This window comes from Hypanus sabinus, chromosome 24, assembly GCF_030144855.1.
Source record: "Hypanus sabinus isolate sHypSab1 chromosome 24, sHypSab1.hap1, whole genome shotgun sequence".
NCBI classification, from domain to species: Eukaryota; Metazoa; Chordata; class Chondrichthyes; order Myliobatiformes; family Dasyatidae; genus Hypanus; species Hypanus sabinus.
Genome location: NC_082729.1, coordinates 9,407,772 through 9,425,373, shown reverse-complemented (window position 1 = coordinate 9,425,373; position 17,602 = coordinate 9,407,772). Strand labels below are relative to the sequence as shown.

At 43.0% G+C, this 17,602-nt stretch overlaps 1 long non-coding RNA gene across 5 annotated transcripts in view; it reads right to left on the bottom strand.

Moving 5' to 3' along the window:
* Nucleotides 1–8,010, bottom strand: part of LOC132380449 (uncharacterized) — a 224,436-nt gene extending 216,426 nt beyond the window's left edge. For all 5 annotated transcript variants that reach the window (XR_009507772.1, XR_009507775.1, XR_009507774.1 and 2 more), the window contains exons 1-2: nt 7,818–8,010; nt 2,922–3,167 (exon numbers count right to left, since the gene is read on the bottom strand). This is a non-coding gene — a long non-coding RNA (uncharacterized LOC132380449). The remainder of the gene's footprint in view (nt 1–2,921; nt 3,168–7,817) is intronic.
* Nucleotides 8,011–17,602: the final 9,592 nt, after the last annotated feature.

The following is a 17,602-nucleotide window of genomic DNA, read 5'->3' as shown; positions in this document are numbered from 1 at the left end:
CTGCACTGTAAGTTGCCCGGCGTGTACCATTACTAATGTGATTCCGTAAACACATCTAATTCTACTACTCTGTTGTCATTCTTCTTTCATGCATATGTAACAATAAGAATGAGGTCATAGGTCAATTATGATGAGATTCTGGAAGAGATCATTATCGCTACGTGTTTCCTCCGGGTGCTCCAGTTTCCTCCCACATTCCAGAGGCGTACATACAGGTTGGGTTGAGTTGTTCTCCAATCTTTGGCAATTCATTTGCAAACATTGATGTCTCCTCAGGACAACGTCTCCTCGTATGGTGATGAAACATTTGTAAATGAATGGCCAAAGACTGGAGAACATCTCAACCCGACCATCAACCAGCCGAGCTACACATTTTCCAAATTATTTCCATGTACATGCAGGTTAGTGGGTTAATTACTCACATGGGTGTTGTTGGGTACCAGGCTCTTAATGCCGGAAGGGCCTGCTACTGCGCTCTTTCTCTAAATACATAAATTATACAATTAATAAAGGAAATAGGCCTGTTTCTGTACTGCATTCTATGACTATATATTTACCAAAAGCCAATTAAAAGGGTTGATGCCCCACACTAAGGAGATGGAATGAATGACCAAGAGTTAATTCTGGGTAATGCTGAATATTAAACTCTTCTTGATCTTCTAGCTGGATTCAGGTGTCGATTATAACCAATGTTTTGATGACAAACTCTGCCATCTTCATCAGGGGTTGTTGTTAGAGTTGGTCATCGAAATGTCTTGATCCTGGAGGCCTGAGAAGAGTTTCTTCATCATACACACCGGGAAAGCACGAGATCCTTTTTCTGAGTAATGCTTTTTTGATACTGTGCCGGTATCAATGTTCAAGATTGTTTAAAGATAATTTCCAGCACACAAGTGTAAAGGAGAATGAAGTAGTAGTTACTCCAGATTCAACGCAGCACAAAGAAAACACAATAAGATCATCAGAACCAGGTTTATTCTTTGTTATTATTGTGAGATTTGTTAACTTAGCAGCAGTAATAGTATCCATCAGTCTTGTGAGACCATGGATTTGTGCCTTGGAAGGCTTTCCAGGGCGCAGGCCTGAGCAGGGTTGTATGGGAGACTGGCAGTTGCCCAAGCTGCAATCCACGCCACCGATGTTGTCCAAGGGAAGGGCACTAGGACCCAAGCAGCTTGGCACCGGTGTTGTCGCAGAATGTTGTTAAGAGCCTTGCTCAAGGACACAACCTCAGCTGAGGCTCGAACCAGTGACCTTCAGATCACTGGACCGATGCCTTATCCACTAGGTCACGCGCCAACGCCTGCTTAGCAGCAGTAGTTCAATGTAATACATTGTAGAAGAAAAAGAACAAAATAAAATAACAAATAAGTAAATCAATTACAGTATACATATATTGAATAGATTAAAAATTGTGCAAAAAAGCACAACATATATTAAAAAAGTGAGGCAGTGCCCAAGGGTTCAATGTCCATTTAGGAATCAGATGGCAGAGGGGAGGAAGCTGTTCCTGAATCACTGAGTGTGTGCTTTTAGGCTTCTGTACCTCCTTCCCAATGGTAACAGTGAGAAAAGGACATGCCCTGGATGCTGGAGGTCCTTAATAATGGACGCTGCCTTTCTGAGACACTGCTCCTTGGTACTTTGTAGGCTAGTAACCAAGATGGAGCCGACTAAATTTATAACCCTTTGCAGCTTCTTTTGGTACTATGCAGTAGCCTTCCCCCGCCCATACCACAATAAGCACAAACACATAAGATAGCTTACATACATAGATTGATTGTATGTACATTAACAATATGAGTGAAGGCATCTACACCGTTAGAGGCTATTTGTCTGACACAAGGCCTCGAGCTCTTCCATGTCTACTCTGTAATTGCTAATCCAGATGCAATGCAGTATAAAAACAACACAGAAAGATAAAGAGAGTAAAAATCTCAATAAATATACATGCATAAGATAGCTTATGCACATAGATTGACTGTATGTCCATAAAGTGACTCTAAGCACAGGGGTGTTTGGACATAAGTGCTGGTTTGAGGGGAGCAGTGTTGATCAGCCTTACGGCTTGGAAAAAATGACTGTTTTTGAGTCTGGAGCTGCTGGCGTGGAGGCTACGTAGCCCAATGGAAGTGAGACAATGACTCCATGAACAGGGTGGGTGGGGCCCTTTACAATACTGCTGGCCCTTTTTTGTATGTCCTCTTCTCATTGCAACCATCAGGAAGAAGGTACAGGAGCCTGACGCCTCACACCCAATGATTCATGAAAGCCTTTTCCCCTCTGCAATCCGATTTCTGAATGGACAATGAACCCATGAACACCACCTCACTACTTTTCTATTCTGTTTTTTGTACTAGTTATGAAATTTAACTACATATATGTGTGTGAATATATATATATATAAGAACAGTTATTATTGTAAGTAGACATATTCAAGTAACAATCATGACTGATACCAGTTATAAAATAAAGTTCAAGGGTTCTATTCAATATAAGAGAATTTATACAATATAAAACCTGAAATTCTTACTCTCCACAGACATCCATGAAACAGAAGAAAACCCCAAAGAATTAAATGACAGGAAAAATGTAAGAACCCCCAAAGTCGCCTACCACCATCGCTGCAGCAAGCAACGTCAAACTTCTCCCCACTTACTCAAGTACAAAGCATCACACCCAACACCCACTATGCACGTGACAGCAAAGACCCAAAGAGAGACCAGGGTCTACAGTTCAGCAAAAACTTCTGTTCATCCTACAGGTTGACATCCCTCAGGCACTCTCTGTCTCTCTCCCTAAAAAGAGAGAGCGGTATTGCTCCTTCCACAGCGAGAGTTGAGACCAACAGGGGTCATTTCGAAGTTTTAATCTATAGTGCTGCCGTTATTTTGAGTTCCCCACAGAAAACATTCACTCACCATCGAGAGAGCGCGGTCACCTGCGTGCAGAGCCCTCTGACAGCCGCACTCACCGTCTCGATGTTCCAGTTCCCTGCGGCACTTCAGTTCACAACACTGGCAAGAAATCAGGTGCACAGGGCTGCACCCCGAAGGCACCCATCTTTCAGGCTGATTGGTGAGCTCCAAGAACATGAACATGCTGCCATGCAGAACTGCAGTTTGAATGCAGTTGTAGATCGTGGACTCCGACAGAACCCCAGCCACCTTGGAAAGGGAAATAGAGACATTAGAAGAAGAATTTAAACTGTTCCGCTGATGGACTAGCACCATCTGCCTCCTCCATTCACCATTCATTACTATGCATTGTTTTAAAGCTATATGCACTCTCTGAATATACCACACTTCATTATTCTGGCGCCATCTTGAGAGGTTGAAACATCAAGGTGAATGTGGAAGGTGAGAGGGGGAGTTCAGTGCCCACTACATGCCTGTTGATCTCTGCTGTGATGGTTCTTTCACTGCTGTTGGGAAAGGAGCTTTTGTGTTGGTCTATTGCTCACTGTTACTGGAGGGAAGGCCTGTGCATTCGAGTGGTATCTCTCTCTCTCTCTCTCTCTCTCTCTCTCTCTCTCTCTCTCTCTCTCTCTCTCTCTCTCTCTCTCTCTCTCTCTCTCTCTCTCTCTCTCTCTCTCTCTCTCTCGCTCTCTCTCTCTCTCTCAATGCTGTTGGTGAGTGCTCCTGAAGTTCTGCAATTTATTGATCAGACTCTGGACTGGGTAACCTGCCATTTTCATATTCTGTCTTTATGCTCGTTCTGTTTTGTTGGCATTTGGTGAGTTAGTTAGTTCTTTTGTGTGGGGGAGTGGTGGTTTGGGGTTTGATCTTTCTATTGCTGTTAGATTATTTTGTACACTGGGATTTTGGGTCAATGATCATGTTGCCATTATTTTTGTGCAGGGGTGGGTTTGATGTTTTTCTTGAACAACTCATTGATTTTCTTTGTCTCATGGCTATCCGGAGAAGATGAATCTCAGAGTTGTATACTACATACATATGTAATGCCCTGGGTAATATTTCTACTGCTATACTGTGAGGTATTTTTATTTTAGCAGATTTCTGTAAAAGCAGTGTGTCCTGCTAGTAAGAAGGTTTTGGCTTCGGCTAAAGATAAGGAGCTATGTTTTCCAATATATGAACGTAGTGACAGACAATTTGGGTTGTCTTGGCATGTGTCATAATTCTCTGCACAGTGGAATTTCGGAGAGTGCTGGGCAGGAGGAGGCTTCTGAAGAATGGTCTGTTTGGTGTCTTTTTGGCAGGAGCTGCGGAGCGGGGCACAAGGGAAGATGCTCTCTCACAGCATCTCACTCGAAGGAGAGACCCCGTTGTACGAGTGCTTTGTGCAGATGAATGGCTCTGAGGAGGAAGGCCCATTACTCCCGAGAAAGCCAATTCATTCAAGATGGTCTTTGAGAGAAATTCAGACCGTAGCAGGTACCTTCATGCAGACCATGAGCACAACATGTGAGTAAAGCGATAAACCCAACTATTCCAGAAATGAGCTCCAATATTTATGTGCACACTTAGACTGGTTTAACTGTAATGGGCCTTTCTAATTTTCTTTTCTTTTTTTTTCCTGTAACTGTTTGTTAAAGTTGAGAATTTAATAAACATATTTCTTTTGTAATTTTATGCTGGTGTAACACCTGTATATTTTCTGGAGAATGATAATGTTGCATTGAGCGGTATTTACACAGAGTTCACTACAATCATTGTTCCTTAACAAGAATATCCTAACTTTCCTATCTGGTTGAACCCCAAATCCTACTGACCCTAGACGCATATCGCTTATGAATCTCGCTGCTGAGTCACGTGACTGTTAGCAGAGTTAGCTAGCAAGCCAAGTTTGTATACAAGCCTGGTGACAGGGTTGCATTTGTGACGTGCTTGTCCCGGATGTCGGATGGTGTGCGAACTCAGTATAAAGATAAGGACTTATTAAGTGGTTTATTTGTGAGTTTAAGCTGTGTTTAAACTAGTGCTTGTGGAAAGTGAGGTGTGTTGTAGTTAAGGTACTTTGTTATGGATACTGCAGGGACTTAAGGTTTGGTGTGATACAAAGAGGTTATCCACAAGCAATGCTTATGTTCTGAATATGGTGGATATTTGAATTCCCGAACTGCTACTTAGATTGCTGTGTTTCGTAAAGGTATTGGGGAAAGTTGTGCTGGTTGACGGCGTTTTGACCAATCAGCTGGTAAGGATGTCGTGTTAGTCCAGGCTTCCAGTGACGTGACTGAAGTTGAGCTGTCCATTAGAATAGGGGCACCTGGGAAGGTGGGACTTCTGCGAGGTGAGGGAAGGGGGTTGTCTGATGTGAGAAGTCTAATAAGTCCTTCAGGTGGTGATATAAGTTCTGAGCTGGTTTCGGCTATTACACGACTGGTTGATAAATGCCAAAGCCTACCCACGGAGGGCCAAAGTTGTCATAGGCTGAGAACGTTCTCTGGAATTAAGCCACATCTGATGGAGAAGAAAATGAGGCTTGAGCTGAGCAGACATTGGATGAAGGGCAGTGCTCAGATAATATGAAAAAAAAACAGAGAATGGTAGAGAGTTTAAAGGGTCTGGAAGCTGATATCATGAGGTTCCTAAAGGCAGAAAACTCATTAGCCATGTCAGCTAATTACCTGCAAGTTCTGGAAGATGTTTTTGGCACTGTTGAAAGTTCAACCGATCTTAAGATGAAGTTTCCAGGAGGAAGGCGAGCAGCTCTCTGCCTACCTTTTCAGGTTGGAGAAATTGCTGCACTGTTTCTGCCACAAAGGGGGCATTCAATTGCATGAGAGAAATTGCTTGAGGGTGGAGCAAGTCATGAACGGTGTACCGTCACGTGATGTGATTGCTCACTGCATTCAAATGACCCGCAAGCTGCGCTTTCCTCCATCTTTTACCAAATTACTCAGAGAAGTTGGAGAGGGGGAGAACGTGATTGAGAAGCAGAACTTTTTCGAAAGCCAAGTAATGTCTTTGGTGGTAGCCTCTGTTGCTAAAGTGACCCCTTATGTGACAGAGATGGAGCTTTTCAGGAATAAGGTGGAAAGCCTTCGAGCTGTCCTGACTCGATGGATGTCTGCTAATGTTGCAACTTAACGTGACGCATCTGTTGGGAATCCCAATCCACATACATAATGTACTCAGTAGAGGAATGCTGCTGAAAAGGTCATCGTCGTTGTGGCTATCCCTGGAGGTCGAGGATGATGCTCTTCGTTCCGTTGATCTATCACAGAGTGAGGACACCTGTGCTTGTATTTGTTTAACGTGTACTGGATGCTCCACTCCAACAAGCACACAATACGTCACAAATCAGCCAACTGATTCCAATGGCATGAAAACCACGATTGGAACTAATGGATTTGTTGCAGCCTTCATCCACCTTCACAGCTGTTGAGTTCGAGGTAACTTCATCCGCCTGTTCCACCGTTGAGGTCTTGGTTGGATTGTTCTTTGTCAGGGACCTCACCCTCAACCTTACTGCCATGGGTGACCCTACCAGGGGCATAGCTCCAGACGGCATTGCTCTCGGGATCTCAAGACCACACAAGCTTCTCCAAGGTGACAATCCACGGAGAAGTCTGTAAAGGGCCTTTCGACTAGAGGGGCGACCAATATTTTCTGTTGCAACTGTGGAGAAGAAGGACGCTTCAAGAGAGACTGTGAGGGACAGGAAAGCTTCTGAAAAGTAAGTCGTCAGTTAATCAAGCCGAGAAGAGAAGAAGCAAAACATCACAGGGACCCAGTAAGGGAACGACCTGGCGTCTTGGAGAGAACATGTTCCAATTGATCTATCAAGGAAAATATTAAAGTACAAAACCCTGTTTCTGAAGGTTTAGTGGTACCAAGCTTGGGTATATCTATAGGAATTGAAGGTATACTTGACACATGTTCTCAAGTTCTACAGATCCTTTTTCAACAGGTATTTGATCCATTTATCATTGACACTACTCAGTGCCCTAGAAATTTGGGAACTTAGTATGATGATACTAGGGAGCTAGGGCTTTACTCTTTGGAGAGAAGGAGGATGAGAGGAGACATGATAGAGGTGTATAAGATATTAAGAGGAATAGATAGAGTGAACAGCCAGTGTCTCTTCCTCAGGACACCACTGCTCAATACAAGAGGACATGGCTTTAAGGTGAGGGATGGGAAGTTCAAGGGGGATATTAGAGGAAGGTTTCTCATTCAGAGAGTGGTTGGTGCGTGGAATGCACTGCCTGAGTCAGTGGTGGAGGCAGATACACTAGTGAAATTTAAGAGTCGACTAGACAGGTATATGGAGGAATTTAAGGTGGGGGGTTATATGAGAGACAGGGTTTAAGTGTCGGCACATCATTGTGGGCCGAAGGACCTGTACTGTGCTGTACTATTCTATATTCTATTGCCATATAATGTTTGCTTGTCGTTGAAACTGGAGCTTTTGGAAGACAACGTTAGAGTAACTGAGACTATTGATACACTAGTGTTGGTCTGCCCAGAAAAAGCCTGGCAGGAGGAAATTTCTGGAGGACTGAGTTTGGTTTGGGGTCATTTTGGTGGGAGCTGAGGAGTGGGGCACGAGGGAAGTTGCCGCAGAGTGCTGTTCAAAGGAGAGTCCAGTTGTCAGAATCTGCTTTCTGCAGGTGAAAGGTGAAGGATAACTTTGCACAGGGCAGTGTTTACGCAGCATTCGCTACAATCAATGCTTTTCCCTGGGACATCCCAACTTCCCTGTTTGGTTGAACCCTGAATCATACCAAACCTAGACATATATTGGTTATGAAAGGTGGCCTTCACCCTACTCAGTAACGTGGCTGTTAGTGGAGCTAGCTAGTGAGCCAAGTTTGCATACGAGCGCAGTAAGAGAGTTGCACATACCTCGACAATAGATGAACCTTTGATCTTCCTCGTATAGTACCACGCTCCAAAATTCGGTCCATCGAAGACAAGGGAATATATTTCAGATGCAACTGCACGTTTACCTGGATCGACCAAAGATAAATTTCACCTCAAAGTTCCTTGAAGCTACATTTAGTTTGAAATGATCGAAAATAAACTCAGCTCAAGTCTTTTTTTGCTGCCAGGTTAATCATTAATCTGTCATCAGATATTTCTGCATTGGTTAAATCAGACTCCTTGTTGGTTGATGTGATGTTCTATTAATATTTCAAAGTAAAGCACTCTTGTAATGTATTATGCAAACGGCAGTGATGTTGTTGGTAAGAAAATATTTATTCTGAGTTCACATGTAACAAATCAGCCACTGTTATTCAGGTAACCTCGCCTCTAAAAATAATATAAAATACCGGAATATTCATAAACTCTCCATCATCTGAAAAGGGTTCTGTTTTCGTTTCGAACTGTTCACAAAACACTGAAAATTATAAAGCTGAAAATGCTCCAGGGTCGAGTCAGCATTGCTGGAAATCAAAAGAGATAGAATCAAAAGGATTACATTCCGCCCATCATGTCTTCCCTGTCATTCCCTAAGACTGACTCTTTTTTTCTGTGTCACCTGTGCCACGTTGGGGCCATCTACTTTGTCCGGTGCTCCTGGTGTGCCCTCCTGTATATTGGTGAAATCCGACATAGATTGGGAGACCGTTGCGTTGAGCACCTAGTCCTCCAGTTAAAATGGGATCTCCCGGTGGCCACCCATTTTAATACCACTTCCCATTCCCATTCCGACATGTCAGTCCATGGCCTCCTCTACTGCCACGATAAGGCCCAGGCTGGAGGAGAAACACCTTATATTCCGTTTGGGTAGCCTCCAACTTGATGGCATGAACATCGATTCCTCAAACTTCTGGTAATGGCTCCTCTCCTCTCCTTCACCATTCCCCATTCCCATTTCCCTCTCTTACCTGCCCATCACCTCCCTCAGGTGCTCCTCCCCTTTTCCTTTCCTCTACGGTCTTCTGTCCTCCCCTTTCAGATTCTCCCTTTCCCAGCTCTTTATCTCTTTCACCAATCAACTTCCCAGCTCTTTACTTCACCCCATCCCCACCCAGTTTCACCTATCAACTACTACCTTATATTTCTTCCTCCGCCCCTCCCCCCACCTTCTTCTCTGATTTTGCACCTTTTTTCTCCAGTTCTGGTGAAGGGTCTCGGCCGGAAACGTAGACTGTACTCTTTTCCATAGCTGCTGACTGGTCTGCTGAGTTCCTCCAGCATTTTGTGTGTGTTGATTTCTTTTTTTCACCTCAGTGCCATTTTCCTGCAACTTCAGTTCTGTTCTGGGTTTTTGATAATTGGGTTATTATTATCATGTGTACCTAGTCTGCAGAGATTTGATACGTCATCAAAATCCTTGGCAGACTTCAGTGGATGTGTGGTAAAAAGGTGTGCTGACTAGCCACAGTATGACCTGGTATGGGGACACCAATGCCTTTGAGTGGAAACTCCTACAAAAGGTAATGAATTCAGCCCAGTACATCACGGGTAAAGCCCTCCCGACCTTTGAGCACATCTACATGAAACATTGCTGTAGAAAAGCAATATCCATCATCAAATAACCTCACCACCCAGGCCATCCTCTTTTCTCACCGCTGCCATCAGATAAAAGGTACAGGTGCCTCAGGACTTGCACCATCAGGTTCAAGAACAGTTACAATCCCTCTTCTATCAGGCTCTTGAACAAAAGGCAATAACTACACTTGCTTGAGGACTCGTTTATCTTGTTATTTGATGCTGGTGACTTATTGCAATTTACTTATTTCTGCATTTGTCCATTGATCTTGTTTACAGTTACTGTTCTATGGTTTTGCTAAGCATGCCCATAGAGAAAAGAATCTCAGGCTTGTATGTGGTGACATATATGTAGTCTAATAATAAATTTTACCTTGAACTACAGTGAAAAACTTTGTTTGCTTGCCATCCAGATGTAAGTACATAGAAGTAGTAGAAAAGGAAATAATATCTGAGAATGTAGAATATTCATTCAGTGGCCACTTTATTAGAAATACCTGTAAACCTGCTCATTTTTGAAAGTATCTAAATGGCCAAGCATGTGATGGCAGCTCAATGCATAAAAGCATGCAGACGTGCTCAAGAGGCTCAACTGTTGTTCAGACCAAACATCGGAATGGGGGAAGACTTTGGCCATGGAATGATTGTTGGTGCCAGATGGGGTGGTTTGAGTATCTCAGAAACTGCTGAACCCCTGGGATTTTCATGCACAACAGTCTCGAGTACAGGGGTTTCCTACCTGGGGTCTGTGGACCCCTTGTTTAATGATATTTGTCCATGGCATAAAAAAGGTTGACCCCTGATAGGGTTTATAGAGAATGATGCAAAAACCAAAAACAAAAAAAAATCCAGTGACTGGCAGTTCTGTAGGTGAAAATGCCTTGTTGATGAGAGAGGTCAGAGGAAAAGGCTGTTGCCTGGATTGGAGAGCATACCTTATGAGACTAGGTTGAGTGTTCTTGGAGTGATGGAGGATGAGAGGTGACCTGATAGAGGTGTATATGAGGGATATTTATTGTGGGGATAGCCAGAGGCTTTTTCCCGAGGCTTAAATGGCTAACATGAGGGGGCATAGTTTTAAGGCGTTTGGAAATAGGTACCGAGAGGATGTCAGGGGTAAGTTTTTCACACAGAGTGGTGAGTGCGTAGAATGCACTGCTGGCAGTGGCGGTGGAAGCAGATAAAACAGAGTCTCTGGCTATGTTCTCATATAGACTGTACTCTTTTCCTTAGCTGCTGCCTGGTCTGCTGAGTTCCTCCACCATTTTGTGTGCATGGCTTTTTTTTCACCTCAGTGCCATTTTCCAACTTCAGTTCTGTTCTGGGTTTTTGATAATTGGGTTATTATTATCATGTGTACCTAGTCTGCAGAGATTTGATACACCATCAAAAACTCTTAGATAGGTGCAAGGAGATTGGAAAAATAGAGGGCTCTGCGCTAGGGGAATTCTAGGCCGTCTCGAGAGCGGGTTACATGGTCGGCACAACATTGTGGGCCGAAGGGCCTGTAATGCGTTGTAAATTTCTACGTTCTATGTTCTAAAATGACCGTACTGTTTCAAGCTGATGGAAAGGTGACATTAATTCAAATAACCATGTGTTGAAACAGTCATTTGTAGAAAAGCATCTCTAAATACACAACACATCAAACCTTGAAGTGGATGGGCAGAAGACCATAAAGATGTGCACAGTGGCCACCTTACAGGAGGTACTTAAGAAATGCGTAAAGAATGTACAATCATAGAATGCTGAATGTGATGTGACAAATGCAGAATATTTTGTCTAAAAATCTATTGGCCCCTTTCTTTAATATATTCAGTGACCGAACTTCTATAGGATAGTGAATTCAAAGTTCAAGGTAAATTTCATTATCAAAGTGCATATACATCACCACGTACAATCCTGAGATTCATTTTCCTGTGGACATACTCAGCAAATCTATAGAATAGTGACTATAACAGGATGAGTGAAAGATCAACCAGAGTGCTCAAGCTGTGCAAATGCAAATATAAATAAATAGCAATAAATAATGAGAACATGAAATAGCAAGGTAAAGAGCCTTTAAAGTGAAATCATTGATGCGGGTACATTTCAATAGTTCAGTGTAGTTATCCCCTTTTGTTCAAGAGCCTGATGGTTGAGGGTAGTAACTGTCCTTGAACCTGGTGCTGCAAGTCCTGAGGCACCTGTACCTTCTACCTAATGGCAGCAGTGAGAAAAGAGCATGGCCTGGGTGGTGAGGATCTCTGAAGATGGATGCTGCTTTCCAACGACAGCATTTCACGTTGATGTGCTCAGTGGCTGGGAGGGCTTTACGCATGATGTACTGGGCTGAATCCACTGTCTTTTGTTGGATTTTCTTTTCAAGGGCATTGGTGTTTTCATAACAGGCCATGATGCAGCCAGTCAAGATACTCTCCACTACACATCCATAGAAGTTTGCCAGAGTTTTAGGTGTCTTGCCAAATCTCTGCAGACTTCGAAGGAAGTAAAGTCTCGCCACCTTTTCTAGGAATGAGTTTCTTCCCATCCCAGGGATGGCGTCCTTTTATTTTGAGACAGTGATCCCTTACTTTAAACATAACAACATCATTGTCATTATGTGCCTAGTCATATGACATCATCATTATACACCAAGACGTATGACATGGGCAATCATGGTCTTTCCATGACCCTGACTGTTCTTGGCAAATTTTTCTACAGAAGTGGTTTACGATTGCCTTCTTCTGGGAAGTGATTGTCTGTCTGGTGTCAGCTGTCACATAGCCAGGATTTGGGATATGCACCAGCTGCTCATATGACCATCCATCACCTGCTCCCATGCCTTTACGTGACCCTGATCAGGTGAGGGGGAGACTAAGTACCCTTTGTCCAAAGGTGACTTGCAGCCTAGCAGAAGGAAGGAGCGCCTTACACCTCCTTTGGTAGAGACATATCTCCACCCCACCAACCTCTGTAAAACTGTTGTATGCTTTTCAAAGTTCAAACTTCAAAATAATTGTTATTAGGTACCTACTGTACCTAATAAATTGGTCACTGAGTGTATGTTTGTGGTCTTCTGCTCCTGTAGCCCACCCCACTTCAAGGTTTGACGTGAGGGCCATTCAGAGACACTATTCTGCACACCGCTTTTGTAATACATGGTTATTTGAGTTACTGTCACCCTGTCAGATTGAACCAGTCTCGCCATTCTCCTCTGACCTCTCTCATTGACAACGCATTCTTGCTTACAAAACTGAACTTCTTGGCCATGTCTGCATGCTTTTCTCAGTCAAAGTCAAAGTACTTATATTATCAAATTATGCACGCCTATTACAACCCTGAGATCCTTCTTCCTGTAGACAGCCATGAAGCAAAGAAAAGCCATGGAATCTGTTCAAAGAAAACATCAAACACCCATCGCGCAAAATAAAGGGCAAATCACGCAAACAGCAAAAAAGCAGGTGAATAACACACAGAATATTAAACATCAAACTGCAGAGACCTCGAGACAGCCTAGGAACATTCAGTTCGGTTCAGGTCAATTTGGCGCTGTGTCGTTCATTGACTGCAGGCCTCAGTTGCTGCCACATGATTGGCTGATTAGAAATTTGCATTAACGAGCAGATGTACAGGTGTACCTAATGAAGTGGCCACGAGGTGAATGGTTCAATGGTTCCATTTAGCATCAGAGAATGTACTCAGTACACAACATGAAAGTCTTACTCTTCACAGAAAGCCATGAAACAGAAAAATCCCCAAAGAATGAATGTTAGAACCCGAGTGTCCCCGTCCCCTCCAACACATAAGCAGCAGCAATCCAGCAATTCATTTTCTTGCAGACATTTGCAATACAAAAGAAATACAATAGAATTAATGGAAAAAAAACAACGCGCAAAGACTGATAAGCATGTGACAATAATAAACCAATACCAATTCCAATAACACAAAGGAATAATTATACCCTCCACATTAAAGAATAGACTTACGTCTATGAAATGTGTGATTTCCTGTCACTGGTTTTTCTGGTACTTGTTACATGTCGGATTTAATTACTATTGTTACCTCTCTGATCTTGCATATCAGTATACTTCCCACAAAGTTTATTAAAATTCCAATCTCATATCCAGTAAGATCATTCATGGGTCAAATTCGAATGTTCTTAATTAAAAAAAATCTCATTCTAGTTTCTTTGTAGTTAGAAGAAATAATTATAGTTGTATACTGAGCAGATCTTCATAAATGCAAATCGTTCTAATCCTGTACCAGTAGGTATTTTATGGTAACATATGTGTGAGTTTTAATTAAATATTGCTGAGTTTCATATCAACATAAAACTGAATTAGGAAACCAAGTTTTCATTATCAGCAGGAACAGAAGGCAACTGTCAGGGGATAGTTTGAAAAGATTCTTTAGATCCCATTTTGTTTTAACAATACCATTAATCTCTCCACCTCTTTGTAATAATAATGGAAATAGAGAAACGAACAACAAAACAGCAAAGTATTTGTCCTCAGATGTTTACTGTTCATTTAGCAAGTATCACACTGTTTCAGTGTGCCCCCAAGACACTTAATAAATGTATATTGCTCTCAATGAAATCTAATTACTGAATAAGTATTGGTGGCTAAACACTGAAGGATCATTCTTTCCTGGAGGACATGATTGTTATCAAAGTATTCTGCCAACGCAGATGAAAGGATTGGTTAATATGTTAAAGAAAACTCCACCATCCTGTACAACGCTCAGAACAAGTTGATCAGAGAGTCCATGGAATTAGAGTTGGCACAGAAAGATGCTTTTTGGCCATTTAGTCCAGGCTGAGCCGTTTAACCTGCCCACTCACATCGACCTGCACCAGGGCCACAGCCCTCCATATCCCAACCATCCATGGACCTATCCAAACTTCTCTTGAACGTTGAAATCGAGCTCGCGTGTACCACTTGCACTGGCAGCTTGCTTCACACTCCCACGGCCCTCTGCGTGAAGTTTCCCCTCATGTTCCCCTTAAACTTTTCACCTTTCTCCCTTAACCCATGATCTCCACTTGTAGTCGCACCCAACCTCAGAGGAAAAAGCCTGCTTGCATTTACCCTATCTATACCCCTCATAACTTTGTATACCTCTGTCAAAACTCCTCTCAGTCTTCTATGTTCCAAGGAATAAAGTCCTAAGCTACTCAATCTTTCCTTATAACTCAGATGCTCCAGATCCAGCAACATCCTTGTAAATTTTCTTTGTACTCTTTCAACCTTATTTCCATCTTCCCTATAGGTAGGTGACCAAAGCTGCACACAATTTTAGTCAAACTAAGAATTATAAAGCTAAATAAGAACAAGAAGAAGGCGGAACAGGGTGATGATGGCCCTAAACAGTGATTCCTTTGCTTACATCTTTGGAAGCAGCTCTCTTTCCATCTTCAATATCTTTATTTTCCCCTTTCAGGGTTCTTTCGAAGACCCTGACCTGGCGTTACACACTGACTATAGTCCTTTGTGGGAATGGGACCTGCTCTTGGGGTTTCAGGACCGGCCACTGTTCGGCATGCCGAGGGCTCGGCCTAAGTATTTGGCTCAGTTTTGTAAGCCTAGGATTTTGGACCTCTGGAGATGGGCGGATTCAGGGTTAGTGTCACGACAGGAGAACTGTGTGTCGTCGGGGGAGTCGGAATATCTGCGGCTGTGTGTCCAGAGGCTCATGATCTTTGGGGGACAGAGCTCGAAAAAAGTGACGTGGCGGACTTTTAACATCGTAAACCAGCAAATTGGTTGTTATGACTCCCCATTCATTGTGGAAACGGAGGCACCTCCTCCTACCTTATTAGGGAGAGAGAGAGAGAGAGAGAGAGAGAGTTATGAAAATCAATAAAAAGATTGAAAAAGAAAGAAAAGGGAGAGAGAGAGAGCCTGTGGTATGTCGAATGCCGGGTGAATGATGTAGTCTTTGGGGTAACGGCAAGTTTGTGTCTTTACTGTTGCTTTGCTCACACTTGAGTGCTCGGTAGTGAGTGCCAATGCTTTTTTTTTTGTATGAGGACAGAGGGGGGATTGTTGTTTGCTGCCGCTTATGAGTGGATGGGTGGTGCTGGGGGGGTACTTTGGGGTTCTAACTTTAGACAGTCATTCATTCTTTGGGGCAACTCCTCTGTTCTTGTGGATGGCTGCAAAGAAAAAGCATTTCAGGATGTACATTGTATACATCCCTGTGACATTAAATTGTACCTTTGAAACCTTTGGAGTAATTTAATTGTATGCGGTGTACTGTCTGTTATTTTGGGGTACCTATTTGTAACAGGGTAACACATCACGCAGGATCCTCACAGACAGGGTGTTTTGGGATGGGCTCACGCATCAACCTCACACGTCTGGCTGGAAGAGCTTCTCTTCCCTAGACTTATGCAGCGGACAGAACCAGAATGTTCCACCAACTAACCTAGTAAACTGTACATTTTTGGACTGTGGGAGGAAACCAGAGTAGCTAGAGGAAACCCACGCAGTCACAGTGAGAATGTACAACCACCTTACAGACTACAGAAGGAACTGGATCCAGATCATTGCCACTGTAATAACATTACCCTAACTGCTATGCTACCATGCCACCCAGAATATTTTAAAGAACACCCCTTCATTCCATATACACTAAAAGCAGGGTGATTATACTGTCCATTGAATTTTAGACCAGAGGTTAGGAGTTAGGGGGCAGAAGTTTAAGGGAAACACGAGGGGGTATTTCTTTACTCAGAGAGTGTTAGCTGTGTGGAATGAGCTTCCTGTAGAAGTAGTAGAGGCCAGTTCAGTTGTGTCATTTAAGGTAAAATTGGATAGGTATATGGACAGGAAAGGAGTGGAGGGTTATGGGCTGAGTGCGGGTAGGTGGGACTAGGTGAGATTAAGAGTTCGGCACTGACTAGGAGGGCCGAGGTGGCCTGTTTCCGTGCTGTGATTGTTATTTGGTTATATGGTTATATAGGTCTCAGTTACCTCAGACCCAGGGATGAACTTGTCTCAACTAACGATCCTCCTCTAAATCTCCACAAAATGTATCCTGCACAGAGAGGAGTGAGCAATTTCAGGTTTCTGGGTGTCAGTATCTCTGAGGATCTAACCTGGACCCAAAATATCGATCAGGATCAGAATCAGAATCAAAACTAGGTTTAATATCACTGGCATATGTCATGAGATTTGTTAACTTTGTGGCAGCAATACAATGCAATACATGATAGTATAGAAAACAAAGTAAATCAATTACAGTAAGTATATATGTACGTTAAATAGTTAAATTTAAAATAATGCAAAAACAGAAATCATATTTAAAAAGTGAGAGAGTGTTCATGGGTTCATTGTCCATTCAGAAATCAGATGGCAGAGGGGAAGAAGCTGTTCCTGAATCATTGAGTGTGTGCCTTCAGGCTTCTGTACCTCCTCCCTGATGGTAGCAACCAGAAGAGTACATGTTTGGGTGATGGGAGTCTTTAATAATAGATTTTGTCTTTCTGAGGCGCTCCTTGAAGATGTCTTCAATACCACAGAGGGAAGTACCCAAGTTGGAGCTAACTTATTTTACAACTTTCTGTAACTTTTTTCAATCCTGTGCAGTCGCAAACCCCGTCACATACCAGGCAGTGGTGCTACCTGTCAGAATGTTCTCCACAGCACATCTGTAAAAGTTTTCAAGTGTTTGAGTTGAAAAACCAAGTCTCCTCAAATTCCTAATGAAATATAGCCGCTGTCTTGCCTTCTATTGCCTGCATTGATACATTGGGAGCAGGTTAGATCCTCAAAGAACTTGCCACACAGGAAATGAAGATGCTCACTCTCTCCACTTCTGATCTCTCTCTGAGAATTGGTTCATGTTCTCTCATCTTACCCTTCCTGAAATCCACAATTAGCTCTTTGGTCTTACTGACGTTGCGTGCCAGGTTGTTGCTGTGACATCACTCCTCCAGCTGGTATATCTCACTCCTGTACATCCTCTCATCTCCATCTGAGATTCTACCAACAAAGATTGTATCATCAGCAAATTTATAGATGGCATTTGGGCAATGCTAGCCACATAGTCTTGGCTGTAGAGAGAGTAGTGCAGTGGGCTAAGTACACACCCCTGAGGCGCAACAGTGTTGATCGTCAGCGAGGAAGAGATATTACTACCGATCCACACAGATGGTGGTCTTCCAGTTAAGAAGTTGAGGATCCAATTGCAGAGTGAGGTATGGA